Source organism: Orcinus orca, chromosome 10 (genome assembly GCF_937001465.1).
Source record: "Orcinus orca chromosome 10, mOrcOrc1.1, whole genome shotgun sequence".
Classification (NCBI taxonomy): Eukaryota; Metazoa; Chordata; class Mammalia; order Artiodactyla; family Delphinidae; genus Orcinus; species Orcinus orca.
In genome coordinates this window covers 13,482,814-13,507,639 of record NC_064568.1, presented here as the reverse complement: position 1 = coordinate 13,507,639, position 24,826 = coordinate 13,482,814, and the positions used below count along the sequence as shown (strand labels likewise).

At 37.4% G+C, this 24,826-nt stretch overlaps 1 protein-coding gene across 5 annotated transcripts in view; it reads left to right on the top strand.

Moving 5' to 3' along the window:
• Positions 1 to 24,826, top strand: part of CNTN4 (contactin 4) — a 966,359-nt gene that overhangs the window by 401,212 nt on the left and 540,321 nt on the right. Inside the window, exon 1 of one of the 5 annotated variants that reach the window (XM_049715561.1) lies at positions 5,718 to 5,876. The exons of 3 other annotated variants lie outside the window; for them this stretch is intronic. The gene's annotated coding sequence lies outside the window, so the exon portion shown is untranslated. Of the gene's footprint in view, positions 1 to 5,717; positions 5,877 to 5,972; positions 6,208 to 24,826 lie in introns of those variants that run through there. One more of the 5 variants, XM_049715563.1, reaches the window with a different exon arrangement.

Genomic DNA, 24,826 nt, shown 5'->3' with positions numbered 1-24,826 from the left:
TCACTGCTCAAAATAAATCTGTAATATCCCCCACCCCATAAAATTACGTACTGTTTTAAAATTGCAGAGTCTCAAATAATCACTTAGCATAAGAACAGAGGTATACTTTAAAGATACATATGATTATGTGGCTATATCATATAGATTACATAAACTTTAGATTCCTAGAATTAAAGGTTGCTTTCCCTACATTTGTCGTTTGCTAGTAGTGTTTCTACATCGTATAGATACAGAGGATAGAAGGGTATGAATTTAAAAAGAAGTTTCCCTGAAAACAGCTTTTAAAATTTCTAGAGAGAATCTCGAACTCTCTCTTAATCTTTGATTTACATGTGTTCTAAAATTGTCTACTCCTCTGTATCTGGGAATCAGTCCATTTTGGAAAAAAACCTTTAACCCATTTTCTCAAAGCAGGTAGGAAGGAAAGCAGGCATCTTATTCTCCTTTTCTTTGATCCATATAATATAGGAATAGTTTTAACCCATTCTAATCAGGCACTCACTTTTTTCCTAAAGTAACATTGGTAATCTTACCAAGTACAGAACTTTTTGGATTTTGCTCTGCTTCTGCCAGTGAACATCCTGTGGGTACCTTTTTCTCATCTTGCTCCAGCTGCAGCAGATCTAAGGGGAAACAGTTTCACTTTAAGAAACAAAGGTGAGCTGTGACTCACCTCATGTAAAAGCCACAACAAGGCTTTTTGCAGTTGATGCAAGGGATGCCAAAGAATAAAACGAAAAGCTCTTGCCGTCTACCTAGCGCCTACCCTCCCTGGAGCTGACAGAAGAGCTCAGCACTAGAGCTGGAGTCATGTGATAAAGCTGTTTATAAATAATAATAACTTTAGTGGATGATGAGAAATGCAGTAAACTTTTTCTGAGCCAGACGGGATGTTGTAGGGGATACCATATAAATGCATGAAGTTTGTAAGAAAAGCAGATGCTGAGAGATTTGATTTCTCTCCCCCATAATTTAAATGGACAATGAATTTAGTAGGTGCTTAATAAGTTGTTGTTGAATGAGTAAGCAAGAGAGGTCTTACAACTGAGTTCCTAAGGAAGGTCCATGAATTGAAGCATATTTGAGGCATATTTAATCCCAAATCTGTATTAAAAGTGTATCTATTTCAGGAGTGAAATCACATTCCTGAAATGGGAACATACAAAAAGATACCCATCTGTTTAGGGGAAATAGCAGAGATAGAAAGAAAAACATATGTGTGGAATTACATGGCCGTCCACTTGCCATAGACTTGTGTTCATTGGTTTCCATGGTTGGGGGGCGGGAGAGGGTAACAGAGCTGGACTGAGATTCATTTTTCTCAGTTCTCTTTGGTTTTGTGAGAAGCAGGAGGGAGCTGAGGGCCATAGTGGGTGCTTGTGCTGACTTGACTTTTTCACTTCGTCCTGCCACTAGCCATTTGTTCCAAGGCCCACGTTTGTTTGCGCTAATAGACTTGGAATTACAGTATTTTCTCAGCTTTTGGACTAGCTTCTTGTACTGAATATTGTAATTTTTGTGAAAGCATACTGGAAAGTCTAAAGTAACGTTCAAGGCAAAACAGTCCATTTGCTACTGCAGCTATATTTAGAGCAATACCATTTAAACTTGGTCAGTTTTTCATCTTAGCTCTGAATTCTTAAGAATTTTAACTATGAGGACTCCATCAAGATTCCTTTGGGTCAGGGTTTCTCAGATGTGGGACAGATCATTTTGAGGGAGGGGATGTCCGGTGCATTGCAGGCTGTTTAGCAATATCTCTTTCCACCAGATGCCACTTACCCCCTTCCCCTGAGTTGTGACAATCAAAAACTCGTCTTTTAAAACTTCCCGTTTTTGTTGTAAGAAAGATCAGAATCGTCTGAGGAAAAGAATTTTTGTTCTCAGATGGTAAGAAAATCAGTATGTGTTCTTTGGCCAGTGTAATGAGGATAAATCAGTTTTACCCCTAAAAGTAAATGAGCAATACCACTTGCAAAACCATTTGCCTACACTTTGTCTCTCTTCCTCTCTCTCTTTCCTTATCTTTCTCCACACACACATGTATGCACACACACATACACACACACATAAACACATAGGCCCATGCATGCACACCTTAAATTAACTGACACTTTTTGCTAACGATGGCTCCAAACTTCTGAGCAGTTGGTGGTAGATAAATATTGAGGCATACTGCATTTTAATCTAGCTTATAGGTCAATTTGATGTCATTGTGACATAATTTTCAAAATAGGCTATTTTCTCTACAGATTGTTTTAATTTTGTGACCCTGGTCTCAGTGGATTACTGTTACAACAGTCTGATTACTTCCTGGAAAATGAATATGGCTACACACTTTTTCTTGTGGATCCATACTTGTGGCTTGTTTCTTGATTAATTTCTTACTGGCTCCATCACTTTCAGTTAGAAAAGGAAGTCCAGTCAAGCTGCTTAGATTGTCATTCCAGTGGGTGCCCTGGGGCAGTGATTTCTGAACCGTCCATTCCTTTGAAATTTTGTTCTCAGCTGGAGAAATGTCAGTTGTCTCAGCTTTTGGCTCTGACTTTTAGTGAGAGAGGCAAGGAATAGGAAGTATGAATACTTTGTAGAAGAAGCAATGAGCACTTATATGCACATCAAGTGACTTACTGCTGAAGATTCCAAAGCATTAAAAAATATTGATTAAGCCTCAACCTGTTGGGAAATTACTGCCATAACTTTCATTTTCCCCCTAGATTTGCTGAAGCTCAGAACTGTATTTAACTTGCTGAATCTTGTGTTGTGGCCAGAAAAAGACCTCAGGGGCCCCATTCCCCAGGTCCTTATTAGCCTTGACAAGAGTGTTGTTAAAAATGTAGATTGTTGACAATTCCAAAGAGATGCACTTTCTTGGAGTTACGACATAAAGTCTAAAACAATCACTGTATATTTTTGGCTTCCAAAATACGTTCTGGGGTAATATATCAGGTCCTACTGTATGAAGACAGTCTCTTTTGTTTGCAGTTACTAATCATTTTGGTCATTTACTCCCTCTCTTTGCTATATTTATTTTGCCATTAATGTTGGCTTTGACCTTAAAATAAAAAAAAAAAAACACAGACATTTCCCAGATTTAGGTTTTTCTTATAAACCATATTTTAAATGATATGTCTCAGGGGAGTAGTGTATGAAGAATTGATGGAAGTTAGAGATTTTTAGTTAATAATTATCACCTACCATTAGAAACAAGTGCAAATCACATGATGTCAAAGTGAATCTATCACATACCATAATCAAAGATGAATCAAAGTAATTACCAGGCAAAGAGAGATTGAATACAACTTAAAACTAATTAAACTATTTATTTTGACTGTACCACTGAATAAACAGTTTGTATTTTAATTTGCTCCTGTTTTCATTTGCTGCAGCAATACGTTTGCTAATATAACTGAGATGCACAATTGCTATTTAATTAACCTGTTTTTGTCAGCACCTCACATGAGCCACGTGAAGTAGATGTGCTAAAGTCTCAATAATAATGAGCCAGATAAAAATAACAAACATGAAATTTGTTGCCAGTCATTTTACGTTATGCCAATTTGCAAGAATACCCCAAGAATTTTTTTTAAAATGGGTTACTTTAAAGAAATTGGATTGAAAATAGTTGCAAAAACAAACGTATTGAACCAACACAAAATTACTCAGAAGTCTGGTGAATTTTTTTAAGTTTAATTATAGTTTCATCATCCCTCGCTTTGTATATTGTTATTATTAACTATTGATAGTAAGTCTACTTGAGGCCTTGTATCTAGTTTGGAATGAGTTGGTAATGGACACAGAAACATCTGGTAGCATACATCTTTTGCAAAATCTTGTGTCCTTTGGGTGAGTTATTTTTCTAGTTATTGAGTAAAGCATCAGAAAAGTGTGGATCCATTTTTCTGTGATTCCCTGAGACCAGTATCAAAACCCTAGGACAGTTTGGATTGTCTTGACCTTGATGATACATATTTTCCCACAAAAGATGGCGTGACTGACAATGTGAAGAGAAACCCTATCTTTCTTTACTTTGGATAGTAGGAGTGTAAGAAAGTAAGCTGGAATAATCCCATTTAAATATAAAAAGACTGTTTCCTCACAAATCAAAGTATCTGGTGATTGACACCACAAAGACAAAACATTTTGACCAGACTTTTGGTTCTTCATCCAGATGTTTTACTCTCAGGCAGAAATAGTGTGTGTAGAAATAGCCCAAACCATCTTCTGGCCGGCCTTTTTTTTTTTCCTTTTACACATTTATAATTTACTCACATCGATCATGCTGCCTCTAGTTCTCTAAAACAGCTGCGTATCAGCCAGTTTCTCATGGGACCCTCAAAGGTAACAGAGACCTCCCAATTGAGGACAGTTTAAAAAAAAAAAGCATACATTTATTTCATTCCCGTTCCTCAGGTCGCTGCTATGAAGTATAAACACTATTCTTTCGGAGATCCACTTTCTAGCTCTTAGAACAATAGTAGACTGTCTTATCTGCAAGAGTCCTCAGAGATCTGGACCAAGGCCCCATTGTACAGGTAAGAAAAACAAGGCTCAGAGAGGTGCAGTCATACTGTAGGTCGTCTGATTTTTATAGCAAGATGAGCATAAGAACTCAGGGTTTCTCTCCTCCTAATATCTGCCCTGTCTTTATCACACAGGCCTATTAATTATAAGCAACTTTTTGTGTGTGTTGGAACTTTAAATTATCACATGGGTGCCTTAATCACAGCCTTTGATGAGTGACACAAGAGCTGTCTCCTTTCTCTGAAATGGAAAGTTTTGCATCTCTAACCCACACTTGCTTAACTAAGGTCAAATTTACATAAGCAAATATCTTCAAGGGCTGGCAGGTAGCGTATATGAGCAAAAGCAGGAGTCGGCACAGGTTTGGTAAAGTGCAGAACACATGTTCTGTTTAAAAATGTTCACATTCAAATTCTAAAATCTCTCTCTTGCCGAACCAAGCATGTCCACAGGCTACTAGTTTGCAACTCCTGACTGTATCACCGTGCAGACAGAGTAAAGAAGAGTGTTATTCCAGTTACACAAGCGGAATCAACATTACCAGTTCCTTTTGAATACTTGGTGTCCTGAGTTCCATGCCAAACCCTCTGCTTTGAATGCCCTGGACTTCTAGGACTCAAGAAGAAACATATATTTGGAGACATAAAATGCCCGCAAAGAGACTATTTTGAGTCTAACCAGTCTCCCCAAAGTCTAGATCTGCAAAGAATATGGGCACACGTGTCCCATATAATCCAGAGGGGCAATGCTGCAGCCTGTAAGCTTCCTGGGAGCCGCAAGTAACCCTAACAGACAAACCAAATCACAGGGCAAACCCACCATATATACCTAACAACCAGTGTAATTATATTCTATAGTTGAGGAATTACATAAATTGCCCATTGGGAAGGAAGCCTTAAACTCTCCCCCCGCCCCTTGAAATCTATAAACAGCTGTGCGAGTCTCTGCATATCTTTGAAAGGTTGAACACATTTGATCGGGGAACCAAGTTGATTTCCTAATCAGGTTCGATGTGAGCAGAGCCAGTTAGAGATGTGTGTGATTCTCCCAGTGTGCGTTTTTGATTCATGCGCTAATTATGTCGATCCTTTGGGGAACACAGCCACAAAGCTGGGTCCTCCTTGATTAATGCTGGCAGAGAGCCATGCAGTGCACAGCGGAGAGCAGTTCAGCATCTCTAGTCCCAGATGAGGATATGGTCCCATTATCTCCCAGCTGCCTAAGCAATCCATAAGGGCCTGTTCTGCGTGGATGATCAGTGTAGTGGAAGCAGGGACTTGCTGAGAGCTGAAATCTCTGTTTGATTTGCTGTAACATGGAAAGCGAAACTGGGACATTTTACTTTGCAGTCTGTAAGTACCAGGTTTTTCTCTCCCCCTCTTCCTCCCTACAGCTCCATGTGAATGTGACTTTGCAAGCTGCATTTGATTTTCTGTTCCATCGCTCTTTGTTGAATCAAGCTGGTGAGACAGAGTGTAATCTGTTTAGAGCTTGCTGTTTCTGTCAGATCTCTTTTATAATTGATTCCTACAAGGAAATAAGAGACCTTTTAGAACGCTTTTATGGAAGTTAAAAATTATTGGCTTTGTTTGAAATTTGGAAGCATGCGTGCATTGTCTGTGGTGCTCAGGATGGCTAGAGCATATATTTATCTTCTGTATCTCTGGCCATTGCAAGAAAAATGTAAGTAGAAGTAATGCATATATGTAAAGAGATCATCTTACTTGCATTTCTGTATAAAAGAAGCTTGTGTCAGTGTTTCCAGAATTTATTTAAGATAGTTTATTTTGTGGCTCTCTCCTGCTACTAAGAAATGCAGAAACAGGAAAGTTTCTCTTGTTTTTCAGGTGCATGCTATTTAGAAACTTTGCGGGGTGTGGGGGTAACTATTAGGAATATTTGCAAATATAAAGTATATGTGTCTTTTTTCATTCTAAGGGATGGTATTGAAAAATAAGAGTATGTTTAGCCCATTTTTGCTTTTGAATGCACTACTTTTTATGGAGATGTGAAATTTAAAAAAGCAAAAAGTATCAGTTCAGCTCTGGGTTCATTTATCTTTCATATGTCTCCAAATGCAACCTATCAAATTAATACTTGTTATCTATGCAAGATGAATTCATCATAAAAATGATATTAGAAATTAATATTGTTAATAATGTTTGCATGGTGTCTTCCAAATGATCAATGGCTTAGTGAAATTAAAGATCGTTATCACTGTGGAAAAGGATATACGGATTTTTGGCCTGGGTTTCCCCTAACCTAAATATAAACCACACTTTTCTTCCTGGATTGAAAGTAGAATAATTGAGCTGCTGGAAGAATAGAATTTGAATATAAGAGGCTTTAACTCCTTGAACCAGTGGCCAGAGCTGAGGTGAACCAAAGTGAACTTCAAATCATTCCTATCTGCAAAGGGGAATCGAAGTGCCCTCATTGAGCTTGAGTCCATGGAGCCGGAGGATCCCGCCGTTTCCGGAGTGGAAATACAATTTTTCTGAATAGGCAGTAAGTTTCAAAGCAGAGAGAAACCACAGGCTGTGAAGTATCAAAGTGTCTCACTGGTGAGGACAGAGGATGTTCTCATTAGATTTGGTTGAGGGGAATGATGCAAGGGGGAGAAGACTCAAAATAGATGGCTGTGTACATGAGCACCGGCATTTTCAGAGCTTGAGGTTTGGAGGGGAGAAGTTAACAAACCAATAAAGAGCACTTAACATCTGGCAAGATGAAGCAAAAGGAGAATGGCCGTGGTACCTCTGGGTAGCCAACAGTCCCAGGGCTGTCCTTGAGGAGAATTCTGTTCTCTGGAAAAAAGTAAGTGTGTTTAAGGGTCTGAAATATGGAAATCTGAAATAATGGCAAGTGGATTTGATGGTTAGTTACATTTCCCCTAAGCAAAAGATTGGCCTCATGCCTCTTCCCAAACTGAGCTGACTTGTGTGAGTGATGGTTACTGAGGAAGTCTCAGCTATATTTTAAATAGTAGTTTGTGTTTTTCTAACTAGTGCAAGTATGTGATCTCGCAGAGGTGTGATCTTATTTAAAATGGTGTAAGGAACAGAAATAGAAGTAGTTAAGGTCCAGTGATTTTTGTACAATCGTTTGTTTTGTGTCTAGATAATTTAGTATGTGCTGTTTTCTTTTGAAGTTCAATTTTGTGTGTGACTCCTGAATTCTTCTGTATATATGTGTGTGTATATATACACATATATATGTATATGTGTGTGTGTGTGTGTATGTATATATTTAGCAGGAACTTTTGCCCTTTGTAGAGAGGTATTCTTCTGAAGTAGTTAAGTTTGACTTCTTTTTTTTCATTCAAACATTTAGAAATGTCAACTCCTGTGATGTTAAAATTATTTTTTTTGCGGCTGGTCACCTCAAAGCTCCAAGAGATATTTGCAAGATTTATAGTGTGCTCCTATTATTTAGAAATATTTTAACTATTTAATAAAAACTGGGACACTGTATCCTCAGTTATGCTTAATCTGTAGAAAAGGGGATTGGATGCTTCAGGGGTTAGTTTAGGGTCTGGTCATTTGACAGATGGGGAGGCCAGATGGGTGTTACATACACCTTGTAATAGGGGCTTTTAAAGTCATGGTGATTTGATTGGCCTTCAAAATAAATTTTCACTGCTATAAAAGATAATAAAAGTCTTGCATTTTGTATGTAAAAAGAGTTTATCTCTCTATGCGTTTGCAAGCGTGAGTACAAATCCACCAAACGAGCCCTGTAGATAATTTCCAGGCTGTTCCCAGTTCCGGGCTCCCTCAGCATCCAGAAGCTGCTAGAGTTGAACAAAGTAAAGAATGCTGTGAGAAGGGGCACAGCAAGAGAGAAAAGCCCCCTGGCAGCTGTGCTTTGGGCCCTTGCTCACTGTCCTGTCTGTCCCAGGGCTGCTGGGCTAAGCACAGAGGGAACTTCACAGCATCCTCAGCAGCATTTGTCAGCAGGTCCTTTTTGCGTACAGATAGCACTCTATCCCTGCTAGATGGGTTGCACCCGCAAATATGAGGTGAAGCAGGAAGTTCTGTAAACTCTTTCCAAGAGACGTTCAAAAGTGAATATGGTTGAATGGAAAAAGCATGACTTTAATAACCTAAAAAATTGGGGGATATTTTAAATGTTAGTAAACCTCGACGCTGCAATATCAGTGTCTGCTCCTTAGGTTTTCACCTGGCCCAGCAGACGCTTAAGTTAACCTCTTTTCAGCTGCTGTGCCAGCTCTAAAAAGGCACTTCGCCTCTCTGTGCATCAGTATCCCCTGTTAAAATGGTATGATTTCTAAGATACTCTCTGGGTTAGGAAAATCCATGATCTCATGACACCTCATCCTAGCCTCTCACTCACTCCTGATAGCCCTTCAAATTGCCTCGGGACTGGGCAAAATGTGATATAATTGTCATCCAAAACAAATTGGATTCTTGTTTTTCTTTCTTCCTCCTTTTCTTCCCTTCTCCTCCCTCCCTCCCTCTATTCTTCCCTCCCTTCCTTCCTCCCTCCCTCCCTCCCTCCCTCCCTCCCTCCCTCCCTCCCTTCCTTCCTCCCTTCCTTCCTCCCTTCCTTCCTTCCTTCCTTCCTTCCTTCTTCTATCTCCACTCCCTCTCTTTCTACCCTGTCCCTGGTTCCCTTTTTTCCTGCCTCCCTCCTCTGTTTTTTCATTAGTGACTTATTCTAAAGTCAAACAGAAACAAGATTAGGATCGCCTGTTCTTTGCGGAAGTTGTTTGCCACCTTTTCTTATGAGAGGTCATTGAGGTATAATTGATACACTGATACACGGCTCTGTTTTGTATTATGTTTACTTAGTCCTAGGCAGGTGTGTGCAGAAGGCACACTGAAAGTTATGGGTGTGTATATATGTGTGTGTAGACTTCCCATGTTAATTTTTAAAGTAAGGGAATAATTTATCTTATATTCTAAATTGAAGGTGACTAAGCAGGATTCATCCTAATGTATTCAGCTGACAACATTTAATTTAAAAATAAAACAAAAACAAAATTTCACAAATGAGAATCCACTTCAGTTTTGCAGGATATTAAAGAGCTTGATTTTTAAAAAGGGAAAAACTATTCACCGAAGGATTTTATTTTTCCATGAAAAATGACAGTCTTGTTAAATGGTATAGAAAATAAAAATCCATAAATGATTTTAGTATGAAATATATACCTGACAGCATAATCATGCAGGCAACTTTGTAGCATCCAAGAGCGTTAAAAGAAAAAGAGCTTCATGGAAAATTTTCTTCATTCTATGTTTATTGTAATCTTAGAACTGTTCATTACGAGATAAGACTGTCAGTTAAAATCGACAAATGATGAAGTTACTGAACCATCACTAGTGATTCTGGGGCTTTTTGATGTACTCAAACCCAATTGTGAGTAAATTTTGTTTGATCATCTTCACTACAAGTACTGGAAGAAGCTAAATTAATTTCAGAATTGATATTTGTAATACAAGGATGACACTGTTTTTTGTTTCTTTCACTTGTAAATGAAATGAGCATACACATTGACTGAATAGCTGGAATGGCACAAAATAATTGCAGGCTAATATTCTACTTAACACTTTACAACATTTATATATATATATCTTAACATCCAGTGTGTGTACTATGAGATGGATTTTAAGTGACCATTCGATGACATTAATAGCTTGGATGGGCTTTGCTGCTTATTCCAGAAAAGGGTAGTGTTAGGACAGCTTTTAAATATAAGTTGGAATATTAATTTTTCTCTCAAGTTTCACTATTAGGACATCTCTGTCTATGTGGCTTATTTTGAATATTAATGTTATTCCTTATTGAACTCATAGACTGTATTTGATGTGATCCATGCAGAGTATAAAATTAATTTTCCACATCTCATAAAATTGGGTAGATACCCTGACTTTTTAGGTGGCGGGCCCTGTAGTAAGTAGAATCAGTAACATGGAATAATTCCTCAGCTTTATAGTTGTGCATCCTTCCATGACCAAAATGATTTTGTACTTAAGTACTATTTCTATGCAAAAAAATATTATGGTGACAGATATGTCTGATAATTTGTGTCTCTCAAATCCCTGATTATAAAGTTACCAGGCAGCTTCAGGGGCACTACTTTTGGTTTTAAACCAGTGGATCTGATGAGTTGAGATGTTCAATTCACTATCACTTAGTTAATAGCTCCAGTGGTTTATCAGACTGTTTTATTGTGTAGTTAAAAAAGTAAAGTTGTAAATCAGTCTCAGATGTGGCAGTAGGTTTTGTTCATGGTTTCCTGTCTGCTTATATTCCAACGTAGGAATGAGTCTTTCTGCATATCAGCATGAAATGTCTCTGTTGTTTCTAGGAAGGACCAGTATGATTTAATATTGAAGGGAGCATATCAGAAGGAGCTGCAAGGGAATAAAGTATTTCTGTGGTTAGATATAAAATGCAGAGCAACAGATTCTGAGGCTATGTCAGAATTTAGAGAAGCTGACTGTGCCACGCATTCGGCAAAGGGAACTCGAGGAGGCAGATTTAAGGCTTGCCAGAAGGAAACCCTATATCAAGGGATGGAAATTTGAGTGCTCTGCAAAAAACAAAAAAAAACACAAAAAAACATTGTAAATAAGGAAGTAGAGGAAAGAGGGTATTGTGATGAGTGAGTGAAAAAATACCAAGTGTCAGGGCACTGGGACTAATTCCAAATTAATTGGCATAGGTATTGCTAAGTTACTGTGCAAATGATGAAGAAATTTAAATCAGTGAGGAGACACAGAGAAAAAGGAATGCCTTTGGCTCTTAACTGCCCAAACAAGTTTTAAAAATAGAATTATCGTAAATGGAGTGTGTACTGTAGCATCAGTGTGAATCGTCTTACTTAGTGAGGACTTCTGGAATAGCGTATATGGGTATCATGTTTCATGTGGTAAGTATTCATAAACATTGTGTAGCTGTCCATACAGGTTGCTAGTGAATTGTCTTGATTTTTCTATCAAGTTTTGTGTTTCTGATCTCCCACACACACCCCCACTCACCATTTATGTGTACGACCTCAAAGAGTACCAGGAGAGGTGACCAGGAAGTTTTAGGAGTTTGATTTTATTAAATCACTTCAACCGCTCACAAGTAAATTTAACGTTCTTATTGTGGGGCGTGATGCGCCATGATATGGAAGGATTTCTTGAAATCATTTCACCTCACTTTTCCTCTACTAAGCATCGTATCCAGAGTAAAATGTTTAGGTCTCTGGAGCAGTCAGATAAATGCCCTTTTCTACCCGACAAGAGCCTCTAAATGAGTCATGTCACTAATTACACACAGTCATTTGCAAGAACTTTGCCTCGTGCTGCTTAGAATTCCATGCATTTGTGCACCTTTCAGGTTGGTAGGCATGATGCTCGACCCTGGGTGGGGAAACAAGCACCATCTCCCAGAAGAGAACAAATCATGTGTTCAAACATGGTCTCTGGCATCTTTATGATGTGTGTGTTAACTGTGAATCTGGTAATTCAAGGTGTGTGACTCTTTCTCCCATCCAGCTGTCTGGCAGTGTGCTGAGAGCAAAGAAAAGCAGCAAATTTAGACTGACACAGTCCTTCCCTGGAGTCCCCCCTCTACCTCTCCCTGCAGGAATCCACCAGGGTATTCAGTTGATTGCTGTCGTTAACCTCTCCTGTAGTGTTATATTTCTTGTTGAAAGTACCTTTTGTGGCATGCGAGTACCTCTAAGAGATGTGAAAGCTTTAAAAATGACTTTACTTTTAAACATTCTTACCTAAATTATTAGGAGAAAAACAGTTTCTCAGCTAAGTGGTGTGTGTGCATGTGTCTGTGTGTGTGTGTATGTCTTTGTGTGTCTGTGTGTGTGTGTGTGTATATACAACAAAGCTAAAATCTGCAAATTTCTGATGTTCATCAAGGGGTATGGCTGAATGATACATTGGTTACAGTGGTATTTTTTTCCAAATTAATTTCATAACACATGAGTAATATTCAAGATATTCATGTAAAATGATAGACTAAAATATTTCCCTTGGGAAACATTCTTGAGTTTGTATCTGAAGGTATTCAATATCAAAATTATCTGAAACATAGAGTTAGGAACCTGTTTGAAAGTCTGGCTAAGACTCTGATAATTTCTCTAAAATATCCATTTTAGTAAACTTTGGGCTCCACATGGCAGTTTTTCCAGAGTGTGAAGCAAATGCCGCTGATGGAATGTCTGATGACTTTAGGATATAGATAGATACTTTTAATGGATATGTTAAAAGAAAAAAATATGTAACTAGGAAATAAAATATATTATTTTACAGGTATAATTGCTTAGGGCAAGGCTACATTGATAAAACTGTTTTTCTAAAAGTATTTTTGATTAACAATTTTAGAAGGCATTCTCGTATGTAGCAGAACTTGTAATGGGGACATGCAGGTGACCCTGTCATAGGTCAAGAATGGCCACCCTAGCAAATGAGGAAACAGTGACAAGAAACCATGGAATGTTAAGTCTGGAAATGTTCTACAGATTGTCTTGTCTGATTCTCTTCTATTAGGGCTAGGGGCTTATCTGAAATAATAAGTAGTGTGACTAGGAATAGAGCTTAGAATTTCCAGAACACCATGGTGCTCTTTCTCTGGCAAGAGAGTAACCCTTGAATTGCTCTCTAGATTCTGTGATCATGCCGTAATACTAGAAAGCTACTGAGAGCCAGAAAGCCCAAAGAAAGGGCCTGTTGATACCAGGCTGAAAACATAGATGAGTGAGGTAGACCAGATGTCAGAAAATAGAGCATCTACAGAGTTGGCTGAGGACAGTGCATGAGTATCCCTCTTTAGTGCCATGTAGGATTGTGTGTTCTGTGTTGCTACATGTCACCCATGTTAAATACCTCTATTTATTTTTTCTTGTTTCACAACTAGAGACAGCTTTCAAATCTATACTCTTAATTTACATCCTCTAGTATAAGTTATTCTATGCACTTTTAGAAAGGAATTTAAGGGGAGACTAGAACAAAATGTGTTAGGATTCCTACAAAGCTTCTTTAGATCCATTAATATGTCTCCAGATTGTCAATTTGTAGGGGTCAGATTTAAGAACTCATTATTTTACAGGTATAAGTATGGTGTTAATCACACAGAATTCAATAAATAAGTAGATCTAATATACCTGTTATTCAGTTTGATAGACTACAATTACAGTGACTGGTTTTACTAACATGTAATTTTTGTATTTAAATTTGGCAATAACGTTGCCAAACATGATTTACACTACTGTTGAAAGGGATACGTTGATGATTATTTCCTTTTAAAAAAAATAAATAACTTTGCATAGACACAGAGTACATATCTAATCAGGCAGGTAGAGGAAACCTGCAGATGCTTCTGTCACATCTGCATTATGTGAGATTAGACACGTCACATCGCATTAGAAAAGATGGTCTAATTTTCACTTGTTTTTCCCCTCAAGGACACAGCCTATATGCTATGTAGTTTTACAACAGACATTTTGCAGGTTGTATCTGCTAAAGGAACACAGTGCTTTGATGTTTAGGCATTTGCATTTTTCTTGCTTACCGTGCAGCTGACAGAATCAGCAGGTGGGCCCATCTTCATGATTGCCAGCCTAGTTCATTCATTCATTCATTTTAAAATTATCTACTATTTACCTCATTCTGCTCTAGGGTGTAGAGATATGGTGATGAATAAAACACACAGAAAGTCACTGTCCTTATCAAAGTGTGCCCATTCTCACTGGGCAAAACCTGTGAAGGAGAGGGAAGGAGAGGTTCTGTACGCTATGCTGGGGACCTTGGTGGCTTTTCTTGGCATCTCCACTGCCTCCTTTTGCTCTTTTGGCTCATTTCTCCAGCTTAGAGTACTTCTGTGGTATTTAAATTGATCCTATACAGGCCATATGAAGTAAAGGAACAAAACAATTTTCTGGATGTTTTTGTGAACTCAGAATTATGTTGGCCTAAAATAGCTGAATCACTGAAGCAGACTTCTTGGTTGTACATTTGAGTGTAGCTTTTTGTAATTAGGCACCCAAGTTACTAAGGCAAACCTTCCCCTCTTTTCACTTCTGTGAATAAAGCTGGACTTCTATCTACCCAACAAGTCACTTATTTCTTAGGTGTTTCCTTTCCACCCACCTTAAATGATGGAGTCGATCGAATTGACTAATTTGAAACCCATTTATAACTATATTTATACCATTGGTATGGGTACAGCCATCCCTTCCTGAGACATGGTCTTAAGCAGAGTTGAATTGATATGTGAGGAAACATTTTGAGCTTTTTGGAACAAGATGTTTTTATAACTGCAAAGTGCTGTTAGTATTAAAGATAATAATTAGGAAGTAAATATTATGCCAACTAAGTGAAAAGGGGCTCTTAGTGCACTATTTCATTTCAGTGTGTAAAAATGAAAATAGGTACTAGACTATATAGTGCCTGTCTGCCTTATCAATTCTTTCCCCAAGGCTATTGACTTTTCTCTCCCTTTTAACTTCCCTTTGGTAACCTGGGAGCTTACCTAAGTTTTGAAGTAGCCAGTTAGAGGGATTTACTGAGGAGATGACAGCTTTGTCTTTTTTCTGAGGGTTGAACACTCTTCAGTGATGAATTGTGTGGACATCTGATGTCATTTTTTTTCTCAGAGGCACAGAAGTAGTAGTGCTTCAATCACCACAGAACGTTGTCTCTGAGCTTTGGTACAGTGGTCCTGACCTCATGTGGTCCTAGGAAGTGATGAGTGGGATGATTCTTCATGTTAAGAGCCTAAAGGCTCAATGGCTTTCCAAATCTGCTTTCTTAATTAAACACAGAGCACTCAAGGGTTTATTTTTACCATCACCAGGCAGGCAAATCCTCTACAGACATCATTGAATTGGGTATGCATGTGACCTGCCTAAGCAGTTGTTATACACATGAAATATGTGACTGGCCAGTTCAAAGCATATTACATTACCTGCCGGCACAATACAAGCCCCTTCCTTTTCATCATCTAGAAACACCACCTTCTTAGGCAAAGTCACATTTGCGTAAGCATCAACCTCAAATTGCCTCAGTATCAAACTGATGTAGTATTTTAAAGATCTGTAGTCAGTATTAACGAGCTTGTTTCATTTTCCATAGAGACTGTAACAAATCATGTAGTCTTAGATATCAATTGATTTAGAATATCTCTTAACCTGCCCTCGATATTAAGGCTTTAGCATAGCTGTCACATGAGAAATCTGATGTTTTGAACTTTTAGTTAATTTAACAATAGGGTATGTATTGTGTTGCATTACATTTCTTTTCTCATGTCAATATTACTTAATAGCTGTAACTAGTAAGAAATGAATTGTTTCCATGGCCCGAGAATCCAAACATTGAATAGTGACCCGAGTGGGAAAATAGCGTGGACAGTGCTTTTCAGACATTAAAGTATGAAAATGCAGATTCTCATTCAGCAGGACTGGAGTGAGGCTTGAATTCTGAATTTATAAATAGCTCCCAAATGATGCCAGTGTTGGGGGGGTCTGCACTGCTTTTGAATAATAAGAGTAAAGACCAGTTTGAACTCCTCCTTCCACCCACACTGAATTTTATAACTAAGGAATTCTTTCTTGGGCATCTTTTTATCACTTTATTGTTATTTGAACTCAGAAAAGAAAATATGTTAGATCAACAAGTCTATCAACCTGTCAAGTTAAAAGTTTTTGCCTCATTTTATGTTACACTGCTTTACACCCTAAATCTTTGCCTTCCATCCTAAATTGATCCGATACATCTTTCCCTGACACCCCAGTCTTGTAGTTAGTTATTTAAAGACATGTGAAGTGAAATATTTTGAATGCTTTATCTGGGGTAGATGCTCTCTCCAGAACGATAGGAATTGAGATGTATACTGGAGACAGGACAGATAAACTCCATAGGGGATATTCTGAAGTATTATAAATGATACTACTGTTTCCCTTTGATCCTACGATTTATGAAAGTAAAATGTGGGCTCTTCCAATATAGGCATTGTCTAGTTTCTTATTCAGTGTTTATTTCCCCTTGGTAACATTGCATATTATGTTGCCGCTACTGGTGACAACTGTCGGGAAAGTGAGAGGCCTTTCTTTTTTAAACTTTTCTCTATATATGACATGGTGACAGCTGTCATGGGAATGGGGAAAGATAGAACAATTTTTCAGCGTCCGTCAGATGAAGGGACATTCATTGCTGCAACTTAATGGAAGTTGCTTCATTGTGACATGTGTCAGAGTCTTTGTGATGCAAGTGTGGAATGATCTTTTCTGAAAGAGTTATGCCTCAGGACTGGATTTGAGCTGAAGGGACACGACCTTGGCTTTGAACTTACAAAAGATTACCCCTGTAATAAAATCCAGTGTCATATGAGGAGGTTTTCAGATCAGGAAGGCAACAGAGCGTAAACAACAGCATGGAGAGTGTCTCCAAGAGGTGCAAATATCATGGCCAGTGTAGGTCTCCTAACGCTTATTTTACCCAGAGTCCTCAGATAATAGGTGGATATTTAGGTAGTCATCTGAGTACTTAGAAATCAAGGTGAATAACTACCTTTTTCAACTTTCATCAAAGCAATTCTCCTTTATAAATTAAAAAAAAAAAATCAGTTCTCTATTTTAAAAGATTTCTATTGTTAAAAACCACTGTGAATGTATGACCTTGTTGAAAAGACTGTGAAAATTAGAAAGAAAAAATTCTCAACCAGATATTTTCTAAAGAGCTTTATTGAGTTATTCATTCATAATCCATATAATTAGCACATTTAGGAAGTACAATTCAGTGTTCTCAGTATATTCAAAGGATTGTTCAGCCATCACCAGAATCAATTTGAGAATACAGCTGGCCCATGACCAGTGTGAGGGTTAGGGGTGCTAACCCTCCATGCAGTTGAAAATTTGCACATAACTTGTAGTTGGTTCTTTGTATCCAAGGATCCACATCCATGGATTCCACCAACAGTGGATTGTATAGTGTTGTAGTATTACTATTGAAAAGACTCTGAGTACAAGTGGACCCACACAGTTCAAACCCATTTTGCTCAAGGGTCAACTCTATATTCATCATTCCATAAAGAAACCCCATACCTATTAGCAGTCACTCCTCATTTCTCCTGAACCCTCTCCTAGCCCTAATCTACTTTCTGTCTCTATGGTTTTGCCTATCCTGGATATTTCATATGTAAGGAATTATATAATATGTGATTTTTTGTGACTGACTTCTTTCACTGTGCATCATGATTTAAAGGTTTACCCACGTTGTAGCATGTGTCAGCACTTCATTCTTCTTATGGCCCAATAATATTCCATTGCATGATATCCCACATTTTATTTATCCATTCTTCAGTTAATGGACATTTGGGTGGTTTTAACTTTTTTGCCTATTGTAAATAATGCCTATATGAACATTTGACTACAGGTTTTGTGTGGACGTATACCTGGGAGTGTCATTTTGGGGTCCAAACTGAAGATTTTTAACTAATATGTTTAAACTTCATCAACCCTGAAATATGGTGAAGTTTTAAAGGTAATATGTTAAAAGCTATAAAGTAAAATTCTTTCTCAATGAATCGTTTTACTCATCTAAACTACCTCTTCAGTTTTACTCTCTAGAAAATAAGTATCTCCTAAAGCTTTAGTCCTTCTCCTCCAAACTCAATAGTGGCACACCATCCAATGATTAAAGATTTGAATACCAGACAAGAAGTTAAATTGTCTATAAAAAACGAAACAAGGAATATGTCCTTTCCTCTTATTAAGAGCAAAATACATGCAACTTGGATATGGTATATTGACAAACAAGTTTAGTTAGTATATCAGGGGAAAAAATCTAATTGAATCCCAGCTCAGGCTTTTGGGGGCTTAGAATATTTGCATGGCAATAAAGAAAACTGTGGGTGGGCTTTGTCAACCAGTCCGTAAAACCCAAAAGTTATAGATGCAAAAAGGTATCAAACTTGTATTTTCTCATCCCGGGAAGTGCCAGTCAAGACTGTAAAGCATGCCCGTATTGGAAATAGATCTTTACTATCATTGAATGTGGTGACCGGTATCAGAACACCTATTGGAAAGGAGGCTGAATGAATGCACTGGGGAGAGTGATGTTATTCATGCAGTGTGCACCTTGGAAGGCTGTTTGGATTACATTTGATTACCACTCCTGTGTATTTGATGTTTTGCAGGTATTCTACTGGGACTACCTTTTCTTTTTCCAGTTGAAAATAGGTTAGAGGAAGGATATAAACATGTTAGTGTTCTGAAAGCAAAAAATAAAGATAAGATACTGTCACTGCCACAAAATTATCTTCCTTGACCTGAATGATGAAAGAGTGCAAAAAAGCAACTGACTAAATATTATTCATAAATTGAACATTGTCAGTAAATGTTTAGTCAAAAACATTTTTAAATTTATATATGTCTGTAAAAGTCATGTATGTAATCTTCATTCAGTGTGCTCCAAAATCAAACATGCAAGTATTTTACTTAAAATACAAGTTACTGATATGTCTTTATTGTGCATGATTTAATGTTGAACACCAAGCACAAATATACATTGGTTTGTATTTTGCAAACCTTGTCACGAATGTTTTATTTGCTTTTCATCTTGGCAAGGCCAAGGTTTTCCATAAGTATCATTACTAACAAGTGATCTGGAACAGAATCAGTATCGAGTGTCTACTTTCTAAAAGGATTGAAAATATGTATTTAGAGGTGAATATGACAGATACACTGTGTAATGAAGGAAATGGTTGAGCAATATCATTCAATTCTGCTTTTAGCAGTGATGGAATATATGTACAATGTCACATGGAAACAGAAATTAACATTATACCGCCACCCCATTGCTACTCCAAATAACAGTCTTAAGACAGGTTTCTTACAATGTGACTTACAAGTCAATTAAGTACGTCATTTAAGAATGAGAGCCAGCAGAAGACAAAACTGTGCAGTATACTGTTTATTTTAGTGAAGTTTTCCTTTATTCTCTCACCCACACCTTTGACAGATTTTACCCATGCCTGGAACTATGGTTCTCTCCATTACTCAGCCCTCATGCGCTTTTCCCCTCCCAACACTCTCCTTTCTCTCCAATTTCTCAGTTCTCTACCAAAGCATATTCTTAGAGAGACTGAGAGTACTCCATTCCAGTAGTTCTTATAATTCTTAGAGTTTGGAGGAGTAAAAAGAGCTGGTGTTTCACAGTATGTCAGATAGTTTCTCCTGGGTCTTTTGACAAATCCTTTATATGGCTAAAATTTTCATACTTGGAAAAGACATATCAAAGTCAGAGCCATTCCAAGTATCTGTACTTTTTAAAAATCAAAGTTGTCCAAGTAGAAATTGACTACTGGAGGAAATACAGTTTTATAAAAGCATCTTATTTTATTTATTTATTTTTTATTTTTATTTTATCCATTTTATACACATTAGTGTACTTACGTCAATTCCAATCTCCCAGTTCATCACATCAATACCCCCCGGGGACACTTTTCTCCTTGGTGTCCATACGTTTGTTCTCTATATCTGTGTCTCTATTTCTACCCTGCACACTGGTTCATCTGTACCGTTTTTCTAGGTTCCACATATATGCGTTAATAAGCGATATTTGTTTTTCTTTTTCTGTCTTACTTCACTCTGTATGACAGTCTCTAGATGCATCCACGTCTGTACAAATGACCCAGTTTTGTTCCTTTTATGGCTGTGTAATATTCCATTGTATATATGTACCACATCTTCTTTATCCATTCGTCTGTTGATGGGCATTTAGGTTACTTCCATGTCCCAGCTATTGTAAATAGTGCTGAAGTGAACATTGGGGTGCATGTGTCTTTCTGAATTATGGTTTTCTGTGGGTATATGCCCAGTAGTGGGATTGCTGGGTCATATGGTAATTCTACTTTTAGTTTTTTAAGGAACCTCCATACTGTTCTCCATAGTGGCTGTATCAATTTACATTCCCACCAACAGTGCAAGAGGGTTCCCTTTTCTCCACACCCTCTCCAGCATTTATTGTTTATAGATTTCTTGATGATGGCCGTTCTGACTGGTGTGAAGTGATACCTCATTGTAGTTTTGATTTTCATTTCTCTAATGATTAGCGATGTTGAGCAGCTTTTCATGTGCTTCTTAGCCATCTGTATGTCTTCTTTGCAGAAATGTCTATTTAGGTCTTCTGCCCATTTTTGGATTGGGTTGTTTATTTTTTTAATACTGAGCTGCATGAGCTGTTTATATATTTTGGAAATTAATCCTTTATCCGTTTCGTTTGCAAATGTTTTCTCCCATTCTGAGGGTTGTCTTTTCATCTTGTTTATGGCTTCCTTTGCTGTGCAAAAGCTTTTAAGTTTCATTAGGTCCCATTTGTTTATTTTTGTTTTTATTTCCATTACTCTAGGAGGTGGATCAAAAAAGATCTTGCTGTGATTTATGTCAGAGAGTGTTCTTCCTGTGTTTTCCTCTAAGATTTTTATACTGTACGGTCTTACATTTAGGTCTTTAATCCATTTTATTTTTGTATATGGAGTTTATTTTTGTATATGGTGTTAGGGGGTGTTCTAATTTCATTCTTTTATATGTGGCTGTCCAGTTTTACAAGCACCACTTATTGAAGAGACTGTCTTTTCTCCACTGTATATCCTTGCCTTCTTTGCCATAGATTAGTTGACCATAGGTGTGTGGGTTTGTCTCTGGGCTTTCTATCCTGTTTCATTGATCCATATTTCTCTGTTGGTGCCAGTACCATATTGTATTGATTACTATAGCTTTGTAGCATAGTCTGAAGTCAGGGAGTCTGATTCCTCCAGCTCTGTTTTTCTTTTTCAAGATTGCTTTGGCTATTCAGGGTCTTTTGTGTCTCCATACAGATTTTAAGATTTTTTTGTTCTAGTTCTGTAAAAAATGCCATTGGTAATTTTTATAGGGATTGCATTGAATCTGTAGATTGCTATTGGTAGTATAGTCATTTTCACAATATTGATTTTTCCCATCCATGAACATGGTATATCTCTCCATTGGTTTGTGTCATCTTTGATTTCTCTCATCAGTGTCTTACAGTTTTCTGAGTACAGGCCTTTTACCTCCTTAGGTAGGTTTATTCCTAGTTATTTTATTCTTTTTGTTGCAGGGGTGAGTGGGATTGTTTCCTTAATTTCTCTTTCAGATCTTTCATAGTTAGTCTATAGGAATGCAAGAGATTTCTGTGCATTAATTCTGTATCCTGAAACTTTATCAAATTCATTGATTAGTTCTAGTAGTTTTCTGATGGCATCTTTAGGATTCTCTATGTATAGTATCATGTCATGTGCAAACAGTGGCAGCTTTACTTCTTCTTTTCCAATTTCTATTCCTTTTATTTCTTTTTCTTCTCTGATTGCTGTGGCTAGGACTTCCAAAACTACATTGAATAACAGTGGCGAGAATGGACATCCTTGTCTTGTTCCTGATCTTAGAGGAAATGCTTTCAGTTTTTCACCATTGAGAATGAGGTTTGCTGTGGGTTTGTCGTATATGGCCTTTATTATGTGGAGGTAAGATCCCTCTATGCCAACTTTCTGGAGAGTTTTTATCATAAATGGGTGTTGAATTTTGTCAAAAGCTTTTTCTGCATCTATTGAGGTGATCATATGGTTTTTCTCCTTCAATTTGTTAATATGGTTTATCACATTGATTGATTTGTGTATACTGAAGGATCCTTGCATCCCTGGGATAAATCCCACTTGATCATGGTGTATGATCCTTTCAGTGTGTTGTCGGATTCTTTTTGCTAGTATTTTGTTGAGGATTTTTGCATCCATATTCATGAGTGACATTGGCCTGTAATTTTCTTTTTTTGTAGTATCTTTGTCTGGTTTTGGTATCAAGGTGATGGTGGCCTCATAGAATGAGTTTGGGAGTATTCTTTCCTCTGAAATTGTTTGGAAGAGTTTGAGAAGGATTGGTGTTAGCTCTTCTCTAAAGGTTTGATGGAATTTACCTGTGAAGCCATCTGGTCCTGCAGTTCTGTTTGTTGGAAGACTTTTAATCACAGTTTCAATTTTATTACTTGTGATTGGTCTGTCCATATTTTCCATTTCTTCCTGATTCAGTCTTGGAAGGTTATACCTTTCTAAGAATTTGTCCATTTCTTCCAGATGTCCATTTTATTGGCGTAGAGTTGCTTGTAGTAGTCTCTTAGGATGCTTTGTATTTCTGCAGTGACTTTTGTAACTTCTCCTTTTTCATTTCTAATTATATTGATTTGAGTCCTCTCCCTCTTTTTCTTGATGAGCCCAGCTAAAAGTTTATCAATTTTGTTTATCTTCTCAAAGAACCAGCTTTCAGTTTTATTGATCTTTGCTATCGTTTTCTTTGTTTCTATATCATTTTTCTTTTGCTCTGATCTTTATGGCTTCTTTCCTTCTAGTAACTTTGGGTTTTGTTTGTTCTTCTTTTTCTAATTCCTTTAGGTGTAAGGTTAGATTGTTTACTTGGAATTTTTCTTGTTTCTTGAGGTAGGCTTGTATTGCTATAAACTTCCCTCTTAGAACTGCTTTTGCTGCCTCCCATAGGTTTTGGATCGTCGTGTTTTCATTGTCATTTGTCTGTAGGTATTTTTTTATTTCCTCTTTGATTTCTTCAGTGATTCTTGGTTATTTAGTAGTGTATTGTTTAGCCTCCATGTGTTTGTCTTTTTTACAGATTTTTTCCTGTAATTGATATCTAGTCTCTTAGTGTTGTGGTTGAAAAAGATACTTGATACGATTTCAATTTTCTTAAATTTACCAAGGCTTGATCGGTGACCCAGGATATGATCTATCTTGGAAAATGTTCCATGAGCACTTGAGAAGAAAGTGTAACTACTGCTTTTGGATGTAATGTCCTATAAATATCAATTAAATCTATCTGGCCTATTGAATCATTTAAAGCTTGTGTTTCCTTATTAATTTTCTGTTTGGATGATCTGTCCATTGGCGTAAGTGAGGTGTTAAAGTCCCCCACTATTATTGTGTTACTGTCGATTTCCTCTTTTATAGCTGTTAGCAGTTGCCTTATGTATTGTGGTGCTCCTACGTTGGGTGCATATATATTTATAATTGTTATATCTTCTTCTTGGACTGATCCCTTGATCATTATGTAGTGTCATTCCTTGTCTCTTGTAACATTCTTTATTTTAAAGTCTATTTTATCTGATATGAGTATTGCTACTCCAGCTTTCTTTTGATTTTCATTTGCATGGAATATCTTTTTCCATCCCCTCACTTTCAGTCTGTATGTGTCCCTAGATCTGAAGTGGGTCTCTTGTAGACATCATATATATGGGTCTTGTTTTTCTATCCATTCATCGAGCCTGTGTCTTTTGCTTGGAGCATTTAATCCATTCACGTTTAAGGTAATTATCGATATGTATGTTCCTATTAACATTTTCTTAATTGTTTTGGGTTTGTTTTTGTAGGTCCTTTTCTTCTCTTGTGTTTCCCACTTAGAGAAGTTCCTTTAGCATTTGTTGTAGAGCTGGTTTGGTGGTTCTGAATTCTTTTAGCTTTTGCTTGTCCGTAAAGCTTTTCATTTCCCTGTCGAATCTGAATGAGATCCTTGCCGGGTCGAGTTATCTTGGTTGTAGGTTCTTCCCTTTTATCACTTTTAAATATATTATACCACTCCCTTCTGGCTTGTAGAGTTTCTGCCGAGAAATCAGCTGTTAACCTTATGGTAGTTCCCTTGTATGTTATTTGTCGTTTTTCCCTTGTTGCTTTTCATAATTTTTCTTTGTCTTTAATTTTTGTCAATTTGATTGCTATGTGTCTCAGTGTGTTTCTCGTTGGATTTATCCTGCCTGGGACTCGCTGCGCTTCCTGGACTTGGGTGGCTATTTCCTTACCATGTTAGGGAAGTTTTCCACCATAATCTCTTCAAATATTTTCTTGGGTCCTTTCTCTCTTCTCCTTCTGGGACGCCTACAATATAAATGTTGTTGCGTTTAATGTTGTCCCAGAGGTCTCTTAAGCTGTCTTCGTTTCTTTTCATTCTTTTTTCTTTATTCTGTTCTGTGGCAGTCAATTCCACCCTTCTGTCTTCCTGGTCACTTATCCGTTCTTCTGCTTCAGTTATTCGGCTATTGATTCTTTCTAGTGTATTTTTCATTTCAGTTATTGTATTGTTCATCTCTGTTTGTTCTTTAATTCTTCTAGGTGTTTTTTCTTTAATTCTTCTAGGGCTTTGTTAAACATTTCTTGCATCTTCTTGATCTTTGCCTCCATTCTTTTTCTGAGGTCCCTATCATCTTCACTATCATTATTCTGAATTATTTTTCAGGAAGGTTGCCTATCTCCACTTCATTCG